The 26,745-nt window shown below is 34.2% G+C and overlaps 1 long non-coding RNA gene across 1 annotated transcript; it reads right to left on the minus strand.

The window, feature by feature from the left end:
• Window positions 1-430: 430 nt before the first annotated feature.
• On the minus strand, window positions 431-21,262 carry LOC129533002 (uncharacterized). Its single transcript, XR_008678996.2, has 3 exons — window positions 21,027-21,262; window positions 19,806-19,892; window positions 431-581 (listed from the first exon to the last, which is right to left on the minus strand). It is a non-coding gene; the product is annotated as an uncharacterized lncRNA (long non-coding RNA).
• Window positions 21,263-26,745: the final 5,483 nt, after the last annotated feature.

Raw genomic sequence — 26,745 nt, forward strand, 5'->3', positions numbered from 1 at the left:
CTTCCTTTATTTTTCCTAAGAAATGGTTTATAATGCTGCTAAATAGTTTTGTCAGTGTGCTTTCTGCTTGTAAACATTTGGGGGTCCGGAGACCTTCTCACAGTTTGAGTTAACTTGGACCCCTTTAGTCCAAGCTGTTGGCCCTCTTGCTACATCAACTTTTTAGTCAAGGCTGCATGTTTCAAGTTTTTGTTTTTCACAGTAGTCCTTCAGTTTTAGATGTCAAAGTTTTTAAATAAATTTCCTGAAACTCTGTGCTAAACAAAACTAACTGGTTTAAGCATGAATCCAATAAAAAATCGTGGATTATCAGTTTGGGTTGGGTTCAGCTGTGTGACTCTCCTGCTCGTTTCAGCCAGGCTCACTCATGTCTTTAAGTTATCCAGCTGGCTTAGATTTGGCTGGTCCAAGGTGGCTACAGCTGCTACAGCTTACCTATTCTCTGCAAGTTACATTTTCTTCCAGCAGACTATCCCCGGCTTTTTCACATGGTGATGGATTTCCCTGTCTCAGATTGGGTTTTCCAGAATTAAATTCACACATGGGTTGTAGGGTGCAAATTATTTATTTGTTGCTATCTTCTATTAAAAAAAGAGCACAAAAAAGAAAAACACATTTGGAAAGAGGGAGAAGGCAAACTTTGAAACAGTACCAACAAATCCTTGCTCCAGTCTATTAGGAGCTCTAAGGTAAGTAGACTATCCAAAAGGGTTCACCTCCAGCAGCGTGAATCACTGCAGCTGAGGCAGGCTCTGAAGGAGCTGATAGCTTTAGATTGTTTGCTAACTGCACTACCTGAAGTTGTACAGGAAGTCTTTCCTTGAAGACTGAGAGATGCTTCTCCAAGGTAAGCCTACATTTGCTTCTCAAATGTAGCCTATTACATTTCATAAAGCTAGCAGCAAACAAGTCACGAGATCGAATTGGCTAATATTTCAGTGCTCTAAATGAAATCACATGGTTAAATGATATAACAACAAAGGAGGTGGGCACAAAGAAAGGATGAATTTGGGGCAATTTTTGCAAATTACCATACTGTGGTTCTATATTGTAACTTTCAGTGGCATCTTGCATTAAAAATAAACAAACAAATGCATATCACTATATTCTTATGTTGAAAATTAACTTTGTTCTCCCTTAAATATTTAAAAAGTAAAAAATAAGAAACTCAGGTGTTTAAAAACGGTGAGAGTAAACCTTAACAAATCCAGGAAACCAGCTATGTGTAACACTATTTTGATGAAGCAGAAGATTAACAGATACTTTCTCACAAAATTTAGAGCACTTTGAATAGTAGGTCCCAATGACATATATTTTAGATATCAAAATATTTTCAACTAGAGATTGCATTTTTTATTATGATGTTAAGATAATTTAGAGTTGAGTATCATCTAAATACTGTTTTCCTGATAAGACTCACCATTTTCTATCTGGCTTCTATTTAACTTTCTCTTCCCAACCAAGAGCGCTTTTAAATTCCTGACAGAAGGCTCGGAAAACAGAAGCAGCTTATACTCTGTTCTGTTTATGGCACTTTTTGAAAGACATATTCATGAGTTGGCAGAGACAGAGGCCAAGGCAGCCCAGCATAGCTGTTGATCATGTCTTAGCAAATGATGAGAGCCCTAAGGCATTAAGAATGTTCAAGCGTTAATAGTGGTTTTCCCACAAAGCCATTCTATAAACTGGCATTTTGGCAAAGTTAGCACATCTTGCTTATTCTTTCAATAATTGCTTCTAAAACTTCATTATAAGTACAAAATATTAATCAGTTACTCACAATTAGATGTAAATGTCAGGCTTCTAACTTATAAATAAAATTTATTAATAGATTGCATTGATAACATTTTTATTACAATGTAAATAATAAAATTGTATACTTTGGATTCTAGCTATAAAATTATTTTAAATTGTTAATTTTGTTTTCTGTTCAAATGACTGTAATTTTGCTATAGAAAAGTCCTATAAATAATATAAAGGAAAATTTAGCATTCCTAAATTTTATAGGAAAGCGATCTCAAATTTTTCACAACTTTATAATACAATGACTACAGGTATTTCAGAATGATTATTATATGAGTCTCACAGAAAATGAACTTCTTGCATGAAAGGGACCATAATGAGTCTGATTTTAAAACTGCCATTTGAGCATCAGTCAGTGTAGGAAAACACTGCTATGGGGTTTTAGTTACATATCTTATTTCAGTTATTTAACTCAAAAGCATTGTTAGACCTAATATTCTTATAAATTGCCCCAAACATATGAACGTATCCCAACACATCATGTTTTTGTTAACTCAATCTTTTTTTTTTTTTTTTTTTTTTTTTTTACTATGACCCTGGTATACAAACCAAAGATACACTGATCGAATCATCTCCAGAGTTCATTACGGTAGCTTGGATGACAGAATCAAGTTTCAAATTAATTTCTGTTGGTTGAGATAAAGGCTGGTTCAAAAAAAAACCCCAGCTATTTACAAGATGTGAGATGCATGGCTTATGATTACAAATATAAAATAGGACATTTGATATATTGAACATACTCTATGAATATTATTTTAAATATAGAGTATATTATGAGATAGAAACAGAAAGATTATTTTTTCTTCGTCTCTGCTGCCCACTTAAATTGTTTCTGTATAGCCTTTATTTCTCTAATGCTAAATGAAATCGCAAGACATTTCTCTAGGATTCCATCCAGGTGATATAGAGGCGCCATACAGAGCCCTGCCTCTCCCACTGAATGTAACAATCATCTGTGGACGGAATGAATGGGGAGGGTATTTGAGGACTTTGAAAAGTAAAGAAGCTGCTGGACAAGAGAAGGCACCAAAACTCAAAGTGCCACTAATCTGCTTATTTTTTATTTTCCTCTCTAACCACTCTAGTCCTCCACATGAACTTAGCTTAGTTGAAGACCTTGGATAGCAAAGCTTGGTACAGATAGAAAACTCCAAGAGATGCCTTCCACTTCTGCCTAAAGCAACAGGAAACTGAATTCCTAAAGCTCAGAGTAAATGGGCAAATTTTCCTGTATTTTTAAATTTGTTCTGTCTTGTACTTTTTTCTTTTCTCACATGCCTCAGACCCTAGAATTCCACTGGCAGTGGGTGAGCAGCAGAGACAGAAACAATACATTACTACAGGCTAATAGTAATTGAAACAATGAGAGATTTCTCATCAGAAGCCAAGTAGTATAAGAAGGAACCCACACAAAATATTTAAAATACTGAAAGTAAATAATTCTTGGTGCTAAATTCTATAGACACGGTAAATATCTCTCAGAAATAAAGGTGTAATAAAGGTATTTTCAGAGAAGAAAAATTCATAAGACTAAGAGAATTCATAGTCAGCACACAGGCTATGAAATTATTGCTAGAGAATAAAGTAAATTCTTCAGACAGAAGATAAGTAATACCAGAAGGAAACCTAGTACACAAAAATATAAAGAAGGAAGGAAAAGCAACTGTAAATATTTAAACAATATTTATTATATATGTATGTCTGACAGGATTTTCTGTATAATATAGATGTAATATATAAGAAAACTATAGCATAAAGTGGAAAGGGTAAAGGGAATTATATTGCAGTAAGGTTTCCACATTTAAAATGTAGAACATTAAAATATATATTCAAAATATTACATACATGTGTATGTATATATACATATATATGTACAATATGGCATTTTATAAGGTCCATCAAGTTCATTTATTCAATAACAGCAATAATTATATGATGCAAAACAGTGAATTACACACTTGAGTAGCACTACATTTTATCAAAGAAGACAAAGTTACAGAGCTAAAATTCTAGGGGTTGATATAGTAATTAAGTAATTGATTATCTGTAAATCATTTATTTATAGTTATATTTTTCCAAGATGCCATCATACAATTTTTTGACCTAGAAATCCTCATTCAAGGAATAGAACCTATGGGTAGATTTGCAGGTATATAATAATATATGCAGGGCTATTTTTTGCACCATCCTTGACTGTATCATTGTTTCTGATAGCAAAATGATGTTGAAACAAGATGTTCATCTATAGAAGGCAGAGTAAATTATTATTATATAACCATAAAACATCTATGTAGCTGAAATAATAAGGGATGTTTTCATATTGATATGAATTGGTCACTAAGATATGCAGACATAAAAGATGTAAAGAGATATATTAAAAATCAAAGTACCTAACATTGTTAATAATATACCACCATTAGTGTTTAAGCTGGAAAAGGGAGTATATGTGTTGGCTTGAATGTGCATAAAATGGTCTCAAAACGTTCTTCAAATACTCTATGTTATAATTTGCATTTACATATAGGACTGATAATAAGGGGTACAATGATGGGAGCTAGATTTTCACAATATATTATTTTGCAGATTTTAAGTTTGGAAACATGAAGTGCATTAATACAAAAAAACACATAAATAAAAATTTAAAAATTATAATTTTGAGAAGGAGTTGCAGAGTGCCGGGTGTTCATCTCTTTTTGTTGTTGTATATTTTTCTGTTTTGTCAGTGGTGTGAAACATTGGGGAGAATACATGTCAGTGCACCCTAATGAGAGGTGAGAGAAGAACCCCCTGTCAGAGATCCTTCTAATTACATCCTCTCCCCTTACCTCATTCCAACAGACTATAGTGAAAAGTTGGTCCCTGATATTGAGACAAGTGTTTATACCCTTAGGTAAAGAACAATTGTAATAAATAGGCTCAGAGGAATCTTGAGAGTAAAATATGAATCCCTTCCTAAAGATAAGCAATATAAATAACTGCTTCATAAATTACACACTCTGGAGGTCACTACTTTCCTTTTTATTGAACTCTATGCATGAACAACATAAGTACTAGAAATTGTTTCTCCTGTGAATAATTTAATACCTAATATCACTAAATTCAGACGTATTTAGCACAGCAACATAACTTAGTCGCCATATTATTTAGCAAATTTAAATGTCAATTCAGAAAACTACGTCTTACATTTAAAGCACAAATTTCCTAAATGAGTATCAGATATTCTTTTTGAGATATTGACAATCAATACTTGATCAGCTTTATTCCCAGAGTTGTTGGGAGAAACATATAATTAAGTGTCTAGCTGTGAGTTGTTGAGGTGGTCAGTTAGGACAAGGAGCTAAACCGAAAATAATATTCCAGCCTTTATTCACTTACTGCAACAGTGTAAACAAGAGGCTAAAAAAGAATGGCATAAATATTCAATTTCTGTCCATGGTACTATCATAGTCAGGTGACAGGTAGCACAGATCCAGGTCATCACCTCACTGCCAAGGAGGCTTGAATAAAATGTTCCTGCCATTTTATGAACCTAAGGAGTCTGGACAAGAGAGAGAGGGAGATGAAAGAAGACAAGAAAAGTCCTGAATCAGAGAAAAGAAGAGTCTTACTCAAGCTTTTCACCACCCATTCCTAAGCAGAGGCTTCTCTGAATGGAAGTTCCTGAACTAGGAGGAATACAGGAATGCAGATAGGAATATGAACATGGTTGGTCAGGAAGGAATTTAGAAGGGCGGCGTAACTAAATTCTTGACTCTGTCTCCATTCAGAAAATACTAATGCATTGACTATGCACCAAGTCTGGTGTGGGAGGGCAACTCTCTCCCCCATGAAGCCTGCCAAGTAGAACCTTGTAATTGCTTACAATCTGTCCCGAAAAATTATACATAAAATTTTAGCCTGGAGCCAGACTCTATTATGTAAACACTTTTCTTTTTTTATTATTATACTTAAAGTTCTGGGGTACATGTCCAGAATGTGCAGGTTTGTTACAAAGGTATACACATGCCATGGTGGTTTGCTGCACCCATCAACTCATCATCTACATTAGGTATTTCTTCTAATGCTATCCCTGCCCTAGACCCTACCCCGTGACAGGCCCTGGTCTGGGATCTTCCCCTCCCTGTGTCCATGTGTTCTCATTGTTCAACTCCCACTTATGAGTGAGAACATGTGGTGTTTGGTTTTCTGTTCTTGTGATAGTTTGCTGAGAATGATGGTTTCCAGCATCATCCATGTCCCTGCAAAGGACATGAACTCATCCTTTTTTATGGCTGTATAGTATGGCATGGTGTATATGTGCCACATTTTCATAATCCAGGCTATCATCGATGGGCATTTGGGTTTGTTCCAAGTCTTTGCTATTGTGAACAGTGCCGCAATAAACATATGTGTGCATGTGTCTTTATAGTAGAATGATTTATAATCCTTTGGGTAACAGGATTGCTGGGTCAAATGGTATTTCTGGTTCTAGATCCTGGGGGAATTGCCACAGTGTCTTCCACAATGATAGAACAAATTTACACTCCCACCAACAGTGTAAAATAGTTCCTATTTCTCCACATCCTCTGCAGCATCTGTTGTTTCCTGACTTTTTAATGATTGCCATTCTAACTGGTGCGAGATGGTATCTCATTATCTACATTAGGTATTTCTCCTAATACTGTCCCTGCCCCAGCACCCCACCCCAGGTTTTGACTTGCATTTCTCTAATGACCAGTGATGATGAGCTTTTTTTCATATGTTTGTAGACCACATAAATGTCTTCTTTTGAGAAGTGTCAGTTCATATCCTTCACCCACTTTTTGATGGTTTTTTTTTTCTTGTAAATTTATTAAAATTATTTGTAGATTCTGGATATTAGCTCTTTGTCAGACGGATAAATTGCAAAAATTTTCTCCCATTCTGCAGGTTGCATGTTCACTCTGATGATGGTTTCTTTTGCTGTGCAAAAGCTCTTTAGTTTAATTAGATCCCATTTTGTCAATTTTGGCTTTGGTTGCCATTGCTTTTGTTGTTTTAGTCATGAAGTCTTTGCCCATGCCTATGCACTGAATGCTATTGCGTAGGTTTTCTTCTAGGGTTTTTATGGTTTTAGGTCTTACGTTTAAGTCTTTAATTTATCTTGAGTTAATTTTTACATAAGGTGTAAGGAAAGGGTCCAGTTTTAGTTTTCTGCATATGACTAGCCAGCTTTCCCCACACCATTTATTAAATAGATAATCCTTTCTCCATTGCTTGTTTGTGTCAGGTTTGACAAAGATCAGATGGTTGTAGATGTGTGGTGTTATTTCTGAGGCCTCTGTTCTATTCCACTGGTCTATATAGCTGTTTTGGTACCAGTACCATGCTGTTTTGGTTACTGTGGCCTTGTAGTATAGTTTGAAGTCAGGTGGCATGATGCCTCCAGCTTTATTTATTTATTTATTTTTGTTTAGGATTATCTTGGCTATCTGGGCTCTTTCTTGGTTTCATATGAAATTTGAAGTAGTTATTTTTCCAATTCTGTGAAGAAAGTCAATGGTAGCTTGATGGGGATAGCATTGAATCTATAAATTACTTTGGGCAGTATGGCCATTTTCACGATATTGATTCTTCCTATCCATGAGCATGGAATTTTCTTTTTCCATTTGTTTGTATCCTCTCTTGTTTCCTTGAGCAGTAGTTTGTAGTTCTCCTTGAAGAGGCCCTTCACATCCCTTGTAAGCTGTATTCCTAGGTATTTTACTGTCTTTGTAGCAATGGTGAATGGGAGTTCACTCATGGTATATAAGCACTTTTCTAATAGTGCCATAAAGCATTATTTTTATTTAAGTTATACAAATTATGAAGCAATTAAAAGCATGAGTGTGCAACCAAAATTTTCCTGATTTTTTGATTCTATGAAATATTTAAATATAAGAAAATTGTTGTGCTGTATTACCCTTGCTTTAACTCTCTTATACAGATGAATACTGGGAAGATTTGAATAATAAGCAGAAAAGAAATTGTTAATATGATAACATTATAAAATAGTTTGTGGAATCATAGTAATTATACTCTTTAAAATGCAGAGGAACTTTTCTTCTCTAGGGACAATGGGCATTGGTAGTTGAAAATAGAATTTGACATCCAAATATCCTAGGAAACTTAAAGTGATTCCAGGTACCGGTTGTACATAGTGATATTGCAATGAACATTTTAATGTTTTAAATATTTCTAATAGAATTTTCTTATAATCAATTTAATATTTACAGCATTAGGGGTGTCTGAATCTAGTTAAAAATCATATTTGGCCTTCTCATATAGCAGCAGATGCACTATTTGCATTAGTAGAATGTTATATGTGGGCTTGTGTTTTTGGATGCCGCTGGATTTATAGCACTAAATAGTGTTTTAAGCAGATGGAAAAGAAAGTCTGCTGATGTAATAGATGTCAAGGTAAAAAAGCATTAATTTAGTTCTATTTAAAAATAGTAAACGTTTTTACAGTTACTCTCATATACTTTTGGATATATGAATGTATTCCTTCACTCATGGATGTATAAATCTTACATAGATAATTTGAGAAATAAATAAATGGCTTTAGTATTAATAATCCTTTCAAAACCCAGAATGTTTTACACCTTAAATATATTCAATAATTTTATAAGTATATGTTTTTGTCTAATTCAATTTGAGTAACACATTTGAACTCTTTGGTAACCACATATTAGTACTGGCTTAGGTTACAGATACCATCTTTCAACATCATAATTATATTTTAACTTAATAAATTTGAATTCATCGTAACTACAGGCTTAATAACTTTTTAGAATGTATGATATTGTTATGTATATTCTTGGCATAAAAACACCTTCAGAGGAAAAGAAGTTAGAAAACAAATTTTCTGTTTAAAATATGATACTGACCCATTTATCTTGTGAATGTTTACATCATTTAATTATAATACATCAATTAGAGACATGCACCATAGTGGAATAAGCATAGCTTTGAGTCAAGTATTCTTGAATTAAAATTTGTGCTCTATACTGATTATATGGCTAGACACAGAAAAGTTAATTAGCTCTGTTTTCTCAGAGGCATTAAAATGGATGATAAAGCTACCTCACAATCTTGTTGAAATTTTGTAATTATATATTCATGTATATATATATGGCATGCATTTATATGTAGTTATATTTATACATACACATATATAATTATAAAATATATGTATAATTGCATATATACTCACACATACACACATATATAATATGTATAAGTAATATAGAAATAATATCTTTTCAGGAAGATGTTCATAGATTATATGAAAACATTACATCATTTTATATTAAAGATTTGAGCATCAAATTTTGGTATCTGCATAGGTCCTGGAACCAATCCCTCATTGATACTGAGATATGATTGTATTCTGGTGCATATGCTGCTTTCTGTGCCATGAGTAAAAAATTCATTTTTTTGAACAAGAATTCACATTTCTTTTACTATCATTCAAGACTGTTACAGACTGACTTGTTAGCATGAGAGTGCGGTAAAATCTTAGGCTTTTCATAGATTTTCATTATGCATGAATATCTTTTTTTCCTTTATATAGCTAAATATTTTTCTATCATATGGATAGAAAATTTGATGCAAATTTGGTCATTATGAATAAATAATATGGCATACTTAAATGCTAATCTTTCTGTGAATACATATGCTTTCATTTCTCTAGGGTAAATGCCTGGGAGTAGAATTGCTGAGACAGGGAAACAGGCAATTACAATAGTTCCTTAAGAACTGTGCTTGTTAAACACTAAAATAGAGGAGGAAGTGGATCAAGGTGGCCAAGTAGAACTCTCCAGCAATTGCCTCCCCCTGCAAAAACACCAACTTAAACAACTACGAACTCAAGAAAGCACCTTTATAGGAACTAAAAGTCAGATGAGTGAACAGTATCGGTTTTAACATCATATTAAAGAGACACTGAAAAGGGTAGCAAAGACAATCTTGAATTGCCAACCCTACTCCTTCCACCTCTCCTGGCAAGAGCCTCATGGCATGGAGATAGAATCTGTGTGCCTGAGGGAGGGGAAGCACGGTGATTGTGGGACTTTGCATTGGTACTCAGTGCTGCACTGTCACAGCAGAAAGCAACACAGGGCAGAATTCAGGCAGTGCCCATGGAGGGAGGGTTGCAGAACAGCCCTAGCAAAGGGGAATACTCCACCCCAGTGATCAGAACCTGAGTTCCGGCTAGCAACTAAGGTTCTGACCACTGGGATGGAGTATTCCTTTCTGCTTAAGTGCTCTGGCATTTTAAATAAACTTGAAAGGGAGTCTAGGCCACAAGGACTGAAATTCCTGGGCAAGTCCTGGTGTTGTGCTAGACTTGGGGCCAGGGGACACGGACATAGGGTGCCTGTGATCTAGTGAGACAGCTGGAGTGGCCAAAGGAGTACTTGCGTCCCAGCTCCCAAAAAACCCAGGGAGCACAGTTCTCAGCTCCAGGAGAGACTTTTTACTTCCACTTGAGGGGACAAGAGAGAAGAGTAAAGAGGACTTTGTCTTGCAACTTGAATACCTCCTCAGCCAGAGTAGAATAGAGCACCAGGCAGAGTTCTGAGGCCACCCACAACCCCCATTTCAGGCCCTAGTTCCTGGGCAACATTTCTTGACCCCCTCTGGTCCAGAACGGAATCCACTGCCTTTGAAAGGAAAGATCCAGTCATGGCTGGATTCACCGCCTTCTGACTAAAGGCCTCTTGAGCCTTGAATAAATATTAGTGTTAGTCTGACAGAACTCCCTGTGGGCTTTAACGAGACCCAGTGCTGTGCTGGTTTCAGGTATGACCCACCATATTTCCATCAGTGGGACTGAGGGACTGACTGAGGAAAAGAGAGGGAAGAGTATAGAAGACTTTTTCTTGCAGTCTGGGTAGCAGCTCAGCCACAGTGAGGTAGAGTGCCAAGTGTGTTTCTGGGGTCCCTGATTCCAGACCTTGGCTCATGAATGGCATTTCTGGACCTGTCCTGGGCCAGGCAGGAAGCCTACTGCCCTTAAGGGAGAGAGCCAGGCCTGGCAACTTTCACCAGAAACTGATAGAAGAGCCGTGGGGTCTTGAGCGAACATCAGGAGTAGTCAGGCAGTACTTGCTGCAGGCCTGGGCAGGTGGTAGCCCCAGAGACTCCTTATGCTTGAGAAAAGGAGAAGAGTGGGAAGAACTTTGTATTGCAGCTTAGATGCCAGCTGAGCCATAGTAGAATAAAGCAGCATGTAGATTCCTAAGGTTCTTGACTCCAGGCCCTGGCTCTCAAACAGCATCTCTGGACCTTCTCTAAGCCAAGGGAGAGCTAAAGACACTGAAGGGAAGAAAAAAAGCCTGGCCAAATTCACTACCTGCTGACTGTAGAGCCCTTGTGCCTTGAGGGAACATCAGCAGTAGCAAGGAAGTGGTCACCCCAGGCCTTGGGCAAGATCGAGTGATGTGATGGCTTTGGGTCTAACCCAGCACCATCCTAGTCATGGTAGCCATAGGGTACTTATGTGACCCTCCCCAGGAACCAGGTAGCTCAGCACAAAGAGAGATTCCATTCATTAAGGGGAAAGTAAGGGAAGCAAAAGAAGAGTCTCTGCCTGCTAATACAAAGAATTCTCCTGGATCTTACCCAAGACCACCAGGGTGGTACCTCCAAGAGTCTGCAAGTCATAGAATTACTGGGCTTGGGGTGTACCCTAATGCAGACATGGCTGCAGTGACCAAAAACTCAGATTACAAAACCAAAGTCCCTTCAAATACCTGGAAAGCCTTCCCAAGAAGGATGGTTATAAACAAGCCCAGAATGCAAAGACTCTAATACTTATCCCTTCTATGCTGACATACCAAAAAGCATCCACAACCATTGAGACTATCCAGAAAAACATAAATTCAATGAACTCAATAAGGCAACTGGGACCAATACTGGAGAGACAGAGATATGTGATTTTTCAGACAGATAATTCAAAGTAATTGTTTTCAGGAAGCTCAAAGTAATTCAAGATAACAAAGAAATAATTCACAATCTTATTCGATAATGTAACAGAAAGATTGAAATAATTACAAATAATCAATCAGAAATTCTGGAGTATAAGAATGAAATTGACATACTGAGAAATGCATCAGATTCTCTTACCAGCAGAAGAAATAATTAGTAAACATGAAGACAGGCTATTCAAAAATACAGTCAGAGGATATAAAAGATCAAAGAATAAAAAAAGGGGACATGCCTACACAATTTGGAAAATATTCACAAAAGGGCAAATTTAAAATGTATTGGCCTTAAAGAGGGGGTAACTAGGGATTGGGAATAAAGTTTATTCAAAGGGATAATAACAGAGAACTTTCCAAATCTAGAGAAAGACATCAATATTCAAATATAAGAAGGTTATAGAAAACCTAGCAGATTTAACCCAAATAAGACTATACCAGGTATTTAATAATCAAACTCCCAGTGGTCAAGAATAAATGAAGAATGCTAAAGTTAGCAAGCAAAAAGAAACAAATAGCATATAAAAGAGCCCCAATACATCTGGCAGCAGACTTCTTGGTAGAAACCTTATAGGCCACTGGGGAATGGAATGACATATTTAAAGTCCTGAAGCAAAAAGACTTTTATCTTAGAGTAGTAAGTCTGAAAATATCCTTCAAACATGATGGAAAAATAAACACATTCCCAGACAATCAAAAGCTGAGGGATTTCATCAACACCAGACATATCCTGCAAGAAATGCTAAAGGAAGTTCTTCACCTCACAGAAAAACATATTAATGGGCAATAAGAAATCATCTGAAGGTACACAGATAAGTACACAGACAAACACAGAATATTATAATACTGTCATTTTGGTGTGTAAACTACTCATGTCTTGAGTGGAAAGACTAAAAGGAATCCATCAAAAATATTAACAAAAACAACTTTTCAGGACATACATAGTGTAATATAATATAAATGGAAACAACATAAAGTTAAAAAGTTAAAAAGAGGGTGCACGATGTGTCAAGCTTGCATTCGCTTTCTCTTTGCTTGTTTATTAGTTTTTGCACTCAGAGTTAAGTTGTCATCAGTTTAAAATAATGGGTTACAATATATTATTTGCAAGCTTTATGGTTATTTCAAATTTAAAAAATCTACCACAGATACACACGCCAATAAAAGCAAGAAATTAAAACATACCACCAGAGAATATTAACTTCACAAAAGGAAAGGAAGGAAGGAGGGAGGGAGGGAGGGAGGGAAGAGAAGACCACAAAATAACCAGAAAACAAAGCAACAAAATGGTAACAGTAAGTACTTAATTATCAACAGTAATAATGAATGTAAATGAAGTAATATTCTCTAAAAAGAGAATATCTAAAAACAGAAATCTAAAAAGAGTAGGAGTAGGTACACTTACATTAGACAAAATACATTTTAAAACAAAAACTATTAAAAGAGACAAAGAAGGTCATTATAGAATGACAAAGAGGACAAGTTAGCAAGATAATATAATAATTTTAAGTATATAGTCACCCTACCTTGGACCACTTAGATATAAAAAGAAAATATTAGAACTAGAGAGAGAGAGAGAGAGAGAGAGATCCTAATACAATAACAGCTGGGGAACTCGACACCCCACTTACAGCATTGGACAGATTATCTAGACAGAAAATAAACAAAGGAACATCAGAAGCAATCTCTCCTGTAGACCAAATGGACCTCATAGATATTTACAGATCATTTCATCTAACAAATGCTGAATACACATCTCCTAAGCACATGGATTATTCTCAGGGATAGACCATATGTTAAACCACACCATGAGTTTAAAAAAGTACTAAAAAGTAAATTCATATCGAGTATTTTCTCTGACCACAATGGAATAAAACTAGAAATGAGTAACAAGAGGAACTCCAGAAACTGCATAAGCACATGAAAGTTAAACAATTTGCCCCTGAATGACCAGAGGGTCAATGAAAAAATTAAGAAGGAAATTAAATTTTTTTCTTAAAACAAATGAAATTGGAAACACAATATACCAAAACTAAAAGAATACATCAAAAGCAGAACTGAGAGGAAAGCTTAGAGCAATAAATGGCTACATAAATATGTAGAGAAAACTTCAAATGCACAACCTAATAATGCATCTTAAATAACTAGAATAAAAGCAAAAACCAAACTGAAAATCAGCAGAAAAAAAGTGATAATAAAGATCAGAGCAGAAATAAGTGAAATAGAAAAAAAACATATAAAAGATCAAAAATATGAAAAGTAGTTTTTGAAAAGATATTCAAAATTGCTAAACCTTTAGCCAGACTAACAAAGGAAAAAACAGAGAAGACGGAAATAAATAAAATCAGTGATGAGAAAGGACACATTACTACTGAAAAAATAGAAATTCGAAGGATCACTAGAGACTACTATGAGCAACTATATCCCAATACATTGGACCACCTAGAAAAAAATGGATAAATTCCTAGACACATAAAACCTACCAAGATTGAACCATGAAGAAATCCAAAACCTGAATACACCAATAACAAGTAATGGTATCAAAGCTGTAATAAAAAGTTTCCCAGCGAAGAAAAGCCTGAGATTTGATGGTTTCACTGCTGAATTTTACTAAACATTTAAAAAAGAATTGATAACACTCCTATTCAGACTATTCTGAAAAATAGAGGAAGAAACATTTTCAAACTCATTCTACAAGGCCAGCATTCACTTACAGCAGAACCTGAGGAAGACACACCAAAAAACGGAAAACCAAAGAGCAATACCCCGATGCAAAAATCCTCAACAAAATACTAGCAAACTGAATTCAAGAACACATTAAAAAGGTCATTCATCATGACCAAGTTGGATTTATCCCAGGGATGCAAGGATGATTCAATATATGCAAATCAGTCAATATGATACATATCAACTAAATGAAGTACAAAAACGATGTGATCATGTCAATTACTGAAAACACATTTGATAAACTCAGTTATCTCTTAATGGAAAAAAAAAGCTAAAAAAAACTTGGTATAGAAGAAGCACACCTCAATACAATAAAATCTTATATGACAGACCCACAAATCGTATCATACTGAATGGTGAAAAGCTGAAAGCTTTTCACCTAAGATCTGGAATAAAAACCTAAAGACTCCACAAAAATCTTAAAGCACAGAAAATTAACTACTTAGGAAAAAAATTAACCAAAGAACTAAAATATCTCTACAAAAAAACTATAAAACGCTGATGAAGAAAATTGAAGAGAACTTAAAAAATGAAAAGATATTCCATGTCCATGGATTGGAAGAATCAATATTGCTAAAATGTTCATACTACCCCAAGCAGTCTACGGATTCAATCTAGTCACTATCAAAACACACAGAAAAATACATTTTTTTCTATTTCACAGAAATAGAATGTATAGAGATAGACAGTAAACGGATGGTTATCAGAGGCTTCGAAGGGTAGTGGATGAAAGGAAGTGATGATAATTAATGGTTACAAAAATATATTCAGTTACATTGAATAAGATCTAGTATCTGATAGCACAACAGGGTGACTATAGTCAACAATAATTAAATGTATATTTAAAAATAACTAAATTAATATAATTGGAATGCTTGTAATACAAAGAAATAATAAATGCTTGAGATAATGAAAACCCAACTTATTGTGATGTGATTACTGTGCATTATATGCCTGTATCAAAATATCTCATGTACCTAATAAATATGTATACCTATTATGTACACCTAAAAATTTAAAATTAATATAAAAAAGGAAATAGAGTCAGTTAATGTCTTCTGGAGAAATATGACAGACATGATGCCAAAAAAAAAAAAAAAAAGGATTGACAAAGTGTGAGCAGGGGTGAATTTGTTGTTAAAAAAATGTTTAAATAAAAAGAGTTGCTCTATGAGATAAATCACATGGATAATAAAGGAGGTAAAACAGTGTTAAAAAGTTAAGGTTAATTTGCCTTCGATACACCCAAGAGAATATAAAGGTGATACAACAGGGGTGTACGAATGTAAAAGGACTTGAGAGTGAAATAAATATTCATTAATTGAATTTGGTATTAAAATTCTTCCCAGCCTACCTCCAACTACTCACAGTTTCCTTTCACAATAATAGAGTAAAAATGGCTTGAAACTTCTATTTCATTCTTATTGAATTTATCTAAAATTGTTACTAATATTTATTTGTAAACAACATGACTTTTATTTTAGAAATTTTCTATGATACTATTTGCAATCTTAGGAAAGATACAATTGTATCTAGAGAAAAAGACAATTTATTACGTTAAATTTTTTCATGTGATTGTAATTATTCATGATGAAGTCATGTAATAGGTATTCCAAATTATAATCTGTATTATATTATAAAGGTTGGGTTTGATATCCAAAAATATTTCGGCATTTTGAAAACACAGGCAACTCATAAAAAAAAATTTATCGTGGCTTGAGGTATTGTGAACAGTGCTGCAATAAGTAGGATTTTTTTAAAGATTTGCAAATAATCTATACACCAAACCCCCAGGACATGCCATTTACCTGTATAATAAACCTGTACATGTACCCGTGAACTTAAAATAAAAGTCAAATAATAAAAATTAATAAAAATTTCCTGTGGTACTAAAAAAAAAACACTTGCAAATGATGCATGCTTATAGTGATGAATAACTTATTTACCCTAATATGATTATTATATATTATATGCCAGTATCAAAATATCTCATGTACCCCATACATAAAAATTTTAAATTATCTTGATGTTAATTAAAATACGCTATTATTTTTAATTTTACATAACACATTTAATAAATTAATTGCTTTATAATCCAGGTTTCTCTGAAAAAATTACTTATTAAGTTGAATTATGAATTATTAAAATAATAGTATAGACAGATATAATAAAAGAGAGGCTTAGTTTTTTTAAAATTTATTTATTTAGGCTCATGGTTGCAATCTATTTGCTCACTCTAATTTTTCTATCACAAGAAATATTCAAAATTTTTAGAGATGCTTTGGAATAAAGAGAAAATAGTACTAGTTACAATTTCTATGTAGTAAAGAAAAAATAATAATAACCCCATTCCCTATGTAGTAAATTTCTAATCATGGCATGGCATATATTGTATATTCACATTGAGCACAGTTTTATTCCATGGTCAAAACACAACCAATACAAGTTGCCAGGGTGTGAGCAAAGCAAGTTGGTAAATAGCACCTATAGCTGTCTTCCTGTCTGCAAGTGGATTTTGCTTCAGTTAAGTAATAGCACTTTACATTTTACTGAAAAGCCTGTTGTTATTTAGGAGGTGTGGTCCTCAAGGATAATTCTCGAGGTTTGTAGAGCATAATTCTCAAGGACTTTTATTTAATAGGACTGGAGAGGGATCTGGACATGTATTTTATAACAACTTCACCAAATGATTTTGAAGTAAAGGATGAGAATCACTGCTCAAAGCAACCTACCTCATTTTCCTGTGTCTCTTTTCATTGTTGTTATATAAAATGGATATTATTAGTTATTGGTAGTCACTGAATATTATTCATTAACTTCTTAGGTATCTATAGGTTAGATCTATCATTTTAAGGCTATGAAATCCTTTAGGAAATTTGAAAAGATTACAAAAGTAAAAGATTATTTTCAGAATTCTAATTTTATAATTTAAAATTTATTACTCAACTTTGAAAACAGGGAGTTATATTTTAAAAATTTCAGTTAAATCAACAATTAGTTTAGATAGGCCTTTTTGGTTATGCTAGGCAAATTTGAGGACTGGATGTGTACATAGAATCAGAAATATTTAGAAGTTTTTTAATACTTAACTTCATTACTACATAGGTTGCAAAGTGGGAAATTGTAAAGGAGATGATGGATAGGCAGATGGAGTTTGATTACATGTAATAATAAGCCATATATTCATATACACAGCGGTAGCAACTAGTCTTCGCAGAAATCAGCAGTTTAGTCATCTGTAAGTGAACCATTTTCCCAACACATACAATGCCAAATAGGGGTTGATAATAGAGAAACTAGAGAAAATTTAATGTGGGAAAAATTTCAGAAAAGAATGACATGCTGCCAAAATAATTTTCTTATATTCCTACATTTATCTTTCACATTTAGAATTTGCTCTTTATGTTTCTTTTATTTTAAAATTAGTTAAAATTACTTAAATCAAGTCATGCAATGTTTATGACATAAAATATTACTATGTGAATATTATTAAGTTTTTATATATGTCTTATGCCAGAAGATTTTGGATCAAGTATCCAAATTTTATTACTGAAGTTCTGCTATTGGCCAGGAACTTAAATGAAATGCAGATAAAAATTTATCTATTTGTAGATTTGTTCAAAAAACAAAAGTGCTTGGTTGAAGTATATATATATATTTATATGTATTTATATATATATTTAAATATCTGTATAAATTTATACATGTTTATATATATAAATATATATATATTTTATAATAGGCACAGTATGCACAGCAGAGCTAATGCTAAACACCATAGTTTGAAAAGATGAGCCCAACTAATTGTGCATCATTAGTGGCATGGAATTTGCAATCAGGAAGATTTGGGAAGAGAAGTGGAATGTTATATAAAGCATGAGGATTTGAGAAGTGAATGTGATAGTGTTTGAACTCTAAGCATCTCTGGGAATTCAGTCAGGTTTGATTCCTTGTTCTTTTTTTAAAGGAATGGAAGGACATCATATCATCATAATGCAGCTATAAATTTATGGCGCTTCTTTCTCTCACAGGTACATATATGAAAAAGTTTATTTTTCTTTTTTTAATAATCATAAAATATAGACTTCCCTAGCTCTAGAGAAAAGCATTCTTTCTTTCTCCAATCGTTTACCCACTCTTCAATGAAGGCAAGTATACATAGGAGATGCAGTATAGCAAGTCCTAGAAATAGGAGAAAGCAAATAAAGCAAAAATTACTTCATTATGTTATCTTTTTCCTTCTTTTTACGGTAGTAACATATGCTTTTTTTAAACAAAATACCCAATTTGATTTCCATTTCTTTTTTTCTTCTCTTTTTCTTTTAATTTATTTTATTTTATTTTTTTGAGAGGGAGTTTAGCTCTTGTTGCCCAGGCTGGGGAGCAACGGCGCTACCGCTGCTCACTGCAACCTCTGCTTCCCAGGTTCAAGAGATTCTCGTGCCTCAGTCTCCTGAGTAGCTGGGATTACAGGCGCCCACCACCACGCCCGGCTAATTTTTTGTGCTTTTAGTAGAGACGGGGTTCCACCATTTTGGCCAGGCTGGTCTCAAAATCTTGACCTCAGGTGATCCACCCGTCTCGGCCTCCCAAAGTACCGGGATTACAGGCGTGGGCCACCGCGCCCGGTCCTATTTGTAATCTTTAAAGAATTTCAACTTTTATTTTAGATTCAGTGGGTACATGCGCAGATTTGTTACCTGGGTATATTGTGTGATTCTGAGGTTTGGAGTGTGATTGATCCCATTACCAAGGTACTGAACATAATACCCAACAGTTAATTTTTCAAACCTTGTCCCCCTGTTTCCCTCCTCGTTCTGCTAATAGAGACCGTAGATGACACAAACAAATGGAAAAACATTCCATGCTCATGGATTGGAAGAATCAATATACATAAAATGGCCGTACTGCCCAAAGTAGGCCCCAGTTTCTATCGTTACCATCCTTATGTCCGGAGTAACCAATGTTTACTTCCCACTTATAAGTGAGAACGGGCGGGGTATTTGGTGTTTTGTTGCTGTGTAAAGTCGCTTAGGAAATGAACTTCAGTTCTATCCATGTTGCTGCAAAGGACATGATTTTGGTCTTCTTATGTCTGTGTAGTATTCCATGGTGTATATGTACCACATTTTCTTTATCCCATCCACTGTTGATGGGCACCTAGGTTGACTGTATGTCTTTGCTATTCTGAATAGTGTTGTGATGAACATGAGAGTGCATGTGTCTTTTTGGTAGAATGATTTTTTTTTAACTTTAGGATATATACCCAGTAATGACTGATCGACTTACAACAGTGATATAACTCTGGAATTTTCTTCTGTTTTGCAATTTTGACTTGGAGTGCTGATCTCCCACATGTCATTATTTCAACTAGCCCTAAATGAAAGAAACAACATAATTAATAAAGTCATTCTCAAATATGGGCAATTATGTATTATCAAACACCTAAACATCTAGATTCAACTTGGCAAAAGAAAAGCAAATTTTCTTCCCCTTTCACATCGTTTATTTAGATTTTGACGGATTATTTTTAAAGAAGGTAATTTAACTGTGTTAATATATACTCTAAATGTCAATCTAAATGTATTTTTCCTCTGTATGTAATACAGTATATTGATTATGAATTCATATCGTATTTCTGATTCATTTGTCATCATTAAAATAAAATTATTCCAGTTGCCAACAAATAAATGGGTGGATACAACACTCAATTATTTTAATGCTGCCCAAAATTGAGCCAAATATTGTGAATATGAATTAGAAAATCCTTTTATGTTTGTAGAGTGTATTTTTCAAAATACGATTAATTTAACTTTATACGAAAAAGAGTATTTGAAGTTCAGAGCTTATAAATGGTTTAAAGATGTAGAATACATTTTTAATCTACCCCAAATGTGTGAGTTGATTACAATTTACAGGAAGTAATTAAATTACCACTGGGTCTGATGTTAAACTTAGCTGAAGCAAAACTATCTTAAAACAAAAGTGTGTGTATATACATGTATATATATATATATATATATATATAAAATGTATATTAAAGTAATTAGCTAGCTATCCAGAAATCGAACAGACCTGAATTCAGAATGCTATAATAGGTAACTAGTTTTCAAAATTATAGCTCCCCCAATCTTCTTTTATATCATGCTGTTATCGTGTTCAAAGAAGAGCTTATATCTATCTTTTTCCATAACTTGATATAGAAGACAGAGTTTAATGTAATCACTGAATCATGTGACTGTTGCAATCGGGAAATAACCAGTTAATATCTTCAGTATTTTAGCAACTCATTTTTTCAAAGATGAACTAAAAATATTAAATACATATAAATTTCACAGGTATATATTTAAAATTTTTATTTTATTGCATAGATAGATAATGTGGCCAATATAGTAAGTCAGTTATAGATATAATTCTCAACTCTTTCTGGAGAGATACGGTTTATAGATTGCTTACATAGTGAGCCAACTCTCCTCTGATAGGTCTTATCAACTTAATGTCAGGGCTTACCTTTTTGTAGAGGAAGATAACACAAGGACATCAAATGATTCCAGGGTAGGATCTCCCTCTACTGATTCCTATATGTCTTCCTAAGGAATCGGTATGATTGTCCTATTGAGCAGAGAAGTGATCTCACATTATGATGGTGTCCACAGCAAGAAAAGAATCCTACATTCCATTCCAATCCATTGGTGCAGATCTGTGCAATGCGCTGTGCTTTATTTTCTGTATCTTATCTTCTTATCTGTTGGTACTATTGGTAAAAAGGCACTCACTGTATGCAAAAAAAAAGTAGCATACATTAATGAAAAAGTACGAGGTAATTATTTTGAATTAATGCACAAGCCTGATAAAACGTACATTTTCTCAAGAATTTTCCGGCAGCTCTTAGTATGTTCCTAAACTGTCATGTGTTTGCATTTTCTTATGGATTGTCATACTCCCCCAAAGCTCTGATGTCATTTTAGGTTGTCCCTGGTTTGTGAAAATAGTTGAAATGTAATAGTAATGTATTAATCATAATTTTAAATCTAGACCTGCATTTCCCCTTAGAAACTATGTTAAAAATATTAAGTTCCAAAGAAAGATAAAATATATTTATATTAGCTTTTGATAAATGTGATGGATATTTTAACTGTAGAATATTTAAATATTTTTGAATATTTTAATTATAATTAAAATATTTATAATATTTTAGAATGTTTTAAGTGTAACTTGAGTTTATTAGAACAAATCTAATACTAACAACTTATTTTTTCATAATAATAATTTCAAATAATTTTACTTAAATAAAATTTTCAGATATGTCAATCTAGAGAGAAAAATGTTGATTAGTGATAACTCAGGGCTAAGTGAGAAAAGGGTGTGGAATAAAGTTTAGTTTCTTTTAACAGGATAGAAATATTCTAAAATTAGATTGTAAATATACTAAAAAAATTTATATGTTTTTAAAAGGATATATGTTATGGTATATAAATTCTAAGTCAAGAAAGGTTCGTATGTCTATACAATTTTATGCTGAATTTCAAGACAGCAGTAGGATAACCTTGGGTTATTACTTCAATGCATAGTTTGCTTCTCTCTTTTTCTTATAAGACTTTGTGTGTAGTGCTTCAGATGTCTCTTGCAGCTACACATCAGTTTCCCCTTATTATACCTAAATTTTCCCCTCTGCTTGCTTTCCTTTTTGTCTTTTACTGCATTTTCTTTATTAATTATGTTTCTTTTTTATGTTGATACATAAAATGCTTTAAACATATCCTTACAAACTGAAAATACTATTTTATTTTAATTTACATTAGAATTATTTCTAAACAGGTTATATATTTTGCCTACTGATATTCAATTACTATTTCTCTGAAATTATATTTTGATTATAATAGTGGTTAAACTCGCAAATTGAAATATACTTCTTTCATTAAAAAATGTAGATATTAGTGCTGTCACTTTATGTTATCCTGAAAAATTTTAGCTCCACTACTTAGCAGTAGCATAGATTAAAGTATATTGTTTTATAATTTTACAGTTAGCATTTTAAAATTAAAGTTTATAATTTTTCATATCTGCTTTTTTATTAGGTTGTTCAAATTTATGCGAACTAACTTTTCTCAACAGCAGCATGTGAACTAGATAATTCTTTTGGTAAGGCTGTACAGTGAAGTCCAAGATGTTAGCTGCTTCCTTCGTCTCTACTCACTGATGCCAGTAGTACCTCATATCTGTGGCAATTAAATGTTTTCCGACATTGCCAAATGACCCCTGGGCAGGTGAGAGATAAAAGTGACCAGAGTTGAAAATTGCTGAATAAATCAACATAGATCCCAGCAGCAGCCTCTTTTTCCACCTCTGATTGGTGCCTCCCAGACGTCTTCCAAGATGCTGTTTCTCCTAATTACCAATTACATATTCATATTTGTAACGCCCAATTTTTTGTCTCCCATGTTTTATATTTAATGCCCATGTTGGGTAGTCTATAAATGTGGTTTCAATAATATTGGGGACATTTTACATAAAATACATAGTCTAAATCAATAAGTTGATATATCTATAATGTTTTAAATGTAAAGAAATTATTTTTTTCTAATTCAGTAGAAAATGGGATTGAAATTGTAAGCGAATATTGAGCCTCCACCCTGTATCTTCTGCATTAAGCCCTATTTAGCTAGTAATAGTCTTATTTTGCCAGTGATTCAAAATCAGCAATTAATTGTATACATTTCAGGTTGCCTAACAGAGAGGACATAATAATCATTCAGGACTTACATAACCTGATTAACTGAATAATCACCAAATATTGCTGTGGATGTAGCTAAAATATAATAATAAAGTTCACCTATTTATAAAAATTAAAACATTGAAAATTGGCTGCAGGATTAAATCGATAAACCTTTCAATGCAAAATAATTTAATTCATGTCTTATGTCCCTCAAGTGTGATACATTCCTTAATGCTGCTTTTTAAAAAAACTTTTTAAAAAATAACATTCCTTTTTTCTTTTTTTTTTATTATTATACTTTAAGTTGTAGGGTACATGTGCACGATTGTGCAGGTTAGTTACATACGTATACATGTGCCATGCTGGAGTGCTGCACCCACTAACTCGTCATCTAGCATTAGGTATATCTCCCAATGCTATCCCTCCCACCTCCCCCCACCCCACAACAGTCCCCAGAGTGTGATGTTCCCCTTCCTGTGTCCATGTGATCTCACTGTTCAATTCCCACCTATGAGTGAGAATATGCGGTGTTTGGTTTTTTGTTCTTGCGATAGTTTACTGAGAATGATGATTTCCAATTTCATCCATGTCCCTACAAAGGACATGAACTCATCATTTTTTGTGGCTGCATAGTATTCCATGGTGTATATGTGCCACATTTTCTTAATCCAGTCTATCATTGTTGGACATTTGGGTTGGTTCCAAGTCTTTGCTATTGTGAATAATGCCGCAATAAACATACGTGTGCATGTGTCTTTATAGCAGCATGATTTATAGTCCTTTGGGTATATACCCAGTAATGGGATGGCTGGGTCAAATGGTATTTCTAGTTCTAGATCCCTGAGGAATCGCCACACTGACTTCCACAATGGTTGAACTAGTTTACAGTCCCACCAACAGTGTCAAAGTGTTCCTATTTCTCCACATCCTCTCCAGCACCTGTTGTTTCCTGACTTTTTAATGATTGCCATTCTAACTGGTGTGAGATGGTATCCATTGTGGTTTTGATTTGCACTTCTCTGATGGCCAGTGATGATGAGCATTTTTTCATGTGTTTTTTGGCTGCATAAATGTCTTCTTTTGAGAAGTGTCTGTTCATGTCCTTCGCTCACTTTTTGATGGGGTTGTTTTTTTTTTTCTTTTAAATTTGTTTGAGTTCATTGTAGATTCTGGATATTAGCCCTTTGTCAGATGAGTAGGTTGCGAAAATTTTCTCCCATCCTGTAGGTTGCCTGTTCACTCTGATGGTAGTTTCTTTTACTGTGCAGAAGCTCTTTAGTTTAATTAGATCCCATTTGTCAATTTTGTCTTTTGTTGCCATTGCTTTTGGTGTTTTAGACATGAAGTCCTTGCCCATGCCTATGTCCTGAATGGTAATGCCTAGGTTTTCTTCTAGGGTTTTTATGGTTTTAGGTCTAACATTTAAGTCTTTAATCCATCTTGAATTGATTTTTGTATAAGGTGTAAGGAAGGGATCCAGTTTCAGCTTTCTACATATGGCTAGCCAGTTTTCCCAGCACCATTTATTAAATAGGGAATCCTTTCCCCATTGCTTGTTTTTCTCAGGTTTGTCAAAGATCAGATAGTTGTAGATATGCGGCGTTATTTCTGAGGGCTCTGTTCTGTTCCATTGATCTATATATCTGTTTTGGTAGCAGTACCATGCTGTTTTGGTTACTGTAGCCTTGTAGTATAGTTTGAAGTCAGGTAGTGTGATGGCTCCAGCTTTCTTCTTTTGGCTTAGGATTGACTTGGTGATGCAGGCTCTTTTTTGGTTCCATATGAACTTTAAAGTAGTTTTTTCCAATTCTGTGAAGAAAGGCATTTGTAGCTTGATGGGGATGACATTGAATCTGTAAATTACCTTGGGCAGTATGGCCATTTTCACGATATTGATTCTTCCTACCCATGAGCATGGAATGTTCTTCCATTTGTTTATATCCTCTTTTATTTCCTTGAGCAGTGGTTTGTAGTTCTCCTTGAAGAGGTCCTTCACATCCCTTGTAAGTTGGATTCCTAGGTGTTTTATTCTCTTTGAAGCAATTGTGAATGGGAGTTCACTCATGATTTGGCTCTCTGTATGTCTGTTGTTGGTGTATAAGAATGCTTGTGATTTTTGTACATTGATTTTGTATCCTGAGACTATGCTGAAGTTGCTTATCAGCTTAAGGTGATTTTGGGCTGAGACAATGGGGTTTTCTAGATATACAATCATGTCATCTGCAAAGAGGGACAATTTGACTTCCTCTTTTCCTAATTGAATACCCCTTATTTCCTTCTCCTGACTAATTGCCCTGGCCAGAACTTCCAACACTATGTTGAATAGGAGTGGTGAGAGAGGGCATCTCTGTCTTGTCCCAGTTTCAAAGGGAATGCTTCCAGTTTTTGCCCATTCAGTATGATATTGGCTATGGGTTTGTCATAGATAGCTCTTATTATTTTGAAATACGTCCCATCAATACCTAATTTATTGAGAGTTTTTAGCATGAAGGGTTGTTGAATTTTGTCAAAGGTTTTTTCTGCATCTATTGAGATAATCATGTGGTTTTTCTCTTTGGCTCTGTTTATATGCTGGATTACATTTATTGATTTGCGTATATTGAACCAGCCTTGCATCCCAGGGATGAAGCCCACTTGATCATGGTGGATAAGCTTTTTGATGTGCTGCTGGAGTCGTTTTGCCAGTATTTTATTGCCAGTATTTATTGAGAACATTGCATCAATGTTCATCAAGGATATTGGTCTAAAATTCTCTTTTTTGGTTGTGTCTCTGCCTGGCTTTGGTATCAGAATGATGCTGGCCTCATAAAATGAGTTAGGGAGGATTCCCTCTTTTTCTATTGATTGGAATAGTTTCAGAAGGAATGGTACCAGTTCCTCCTTGTACCTCTGGTAGAATTCGGCTGTGAATCCATCTGGTCCTGGACTCTTTTTGGTTGGTAAGCTATTGATTATTGCCACAATTTCAGATCCTGTTATTGGTCTATTCAGAGATTCCACTTCTTCCTGGTTTAGTCTTGGGAGAGTGTATGTGTCAAGGAATTTATCCATTTCTTCTAGATTTTCTAGTTTATTTGCATAGAGGTGTTTGTAGTATTCTCTGATGGTCGTTTGTATTTCTGTGGGATCGGTGGTGATATCCCCTTTATCATTTTTTATTGCGTCTATTTGATTCTTCTTTTTTTCTTTATTAGTCTTGCTAGCGGTCTATCAATTTTATTGATCCTTTCAAAAAACCAGCTCCTGCATTCGTTAATTTTTTGAAGGGTTTTTTGTGTCTCTATTTCCTTCAGTTCTGCTCTGATTTTAGTTATTTCTTGCCTTCTGCTAGCTTTTGAATGTGTTTGTTCTTGCTTTTCTGGTTCTTTTAATTGTGATGTTAGGGTGTCAATTTTGGATCTTTCCTGCTTTGTCTTGTGGGCATTTAGTGCTATAAATTTCCCTCTACACACTGCTTTGAATGCGTCCCAGAGATTCTGGTATGTTGTGTCTTTGTTCTCGTTGGTTTCAAAG

Source organism: Gorilla gorilla, chromosome 3, assembly GCF_029281585.2.
Source record: "Gorilla gorilla gorilla isolate KB3781 chromosome 3, NHGRI_mGorGor1-v2.1_pri, whole genome shotgun sequence".
Classification (NCBI taxonomy): Eukaryota; Metazoa; Chordata; class Mammalia; order Primates; family Hominidae; genus Gorilla; species Gorilla gorilla.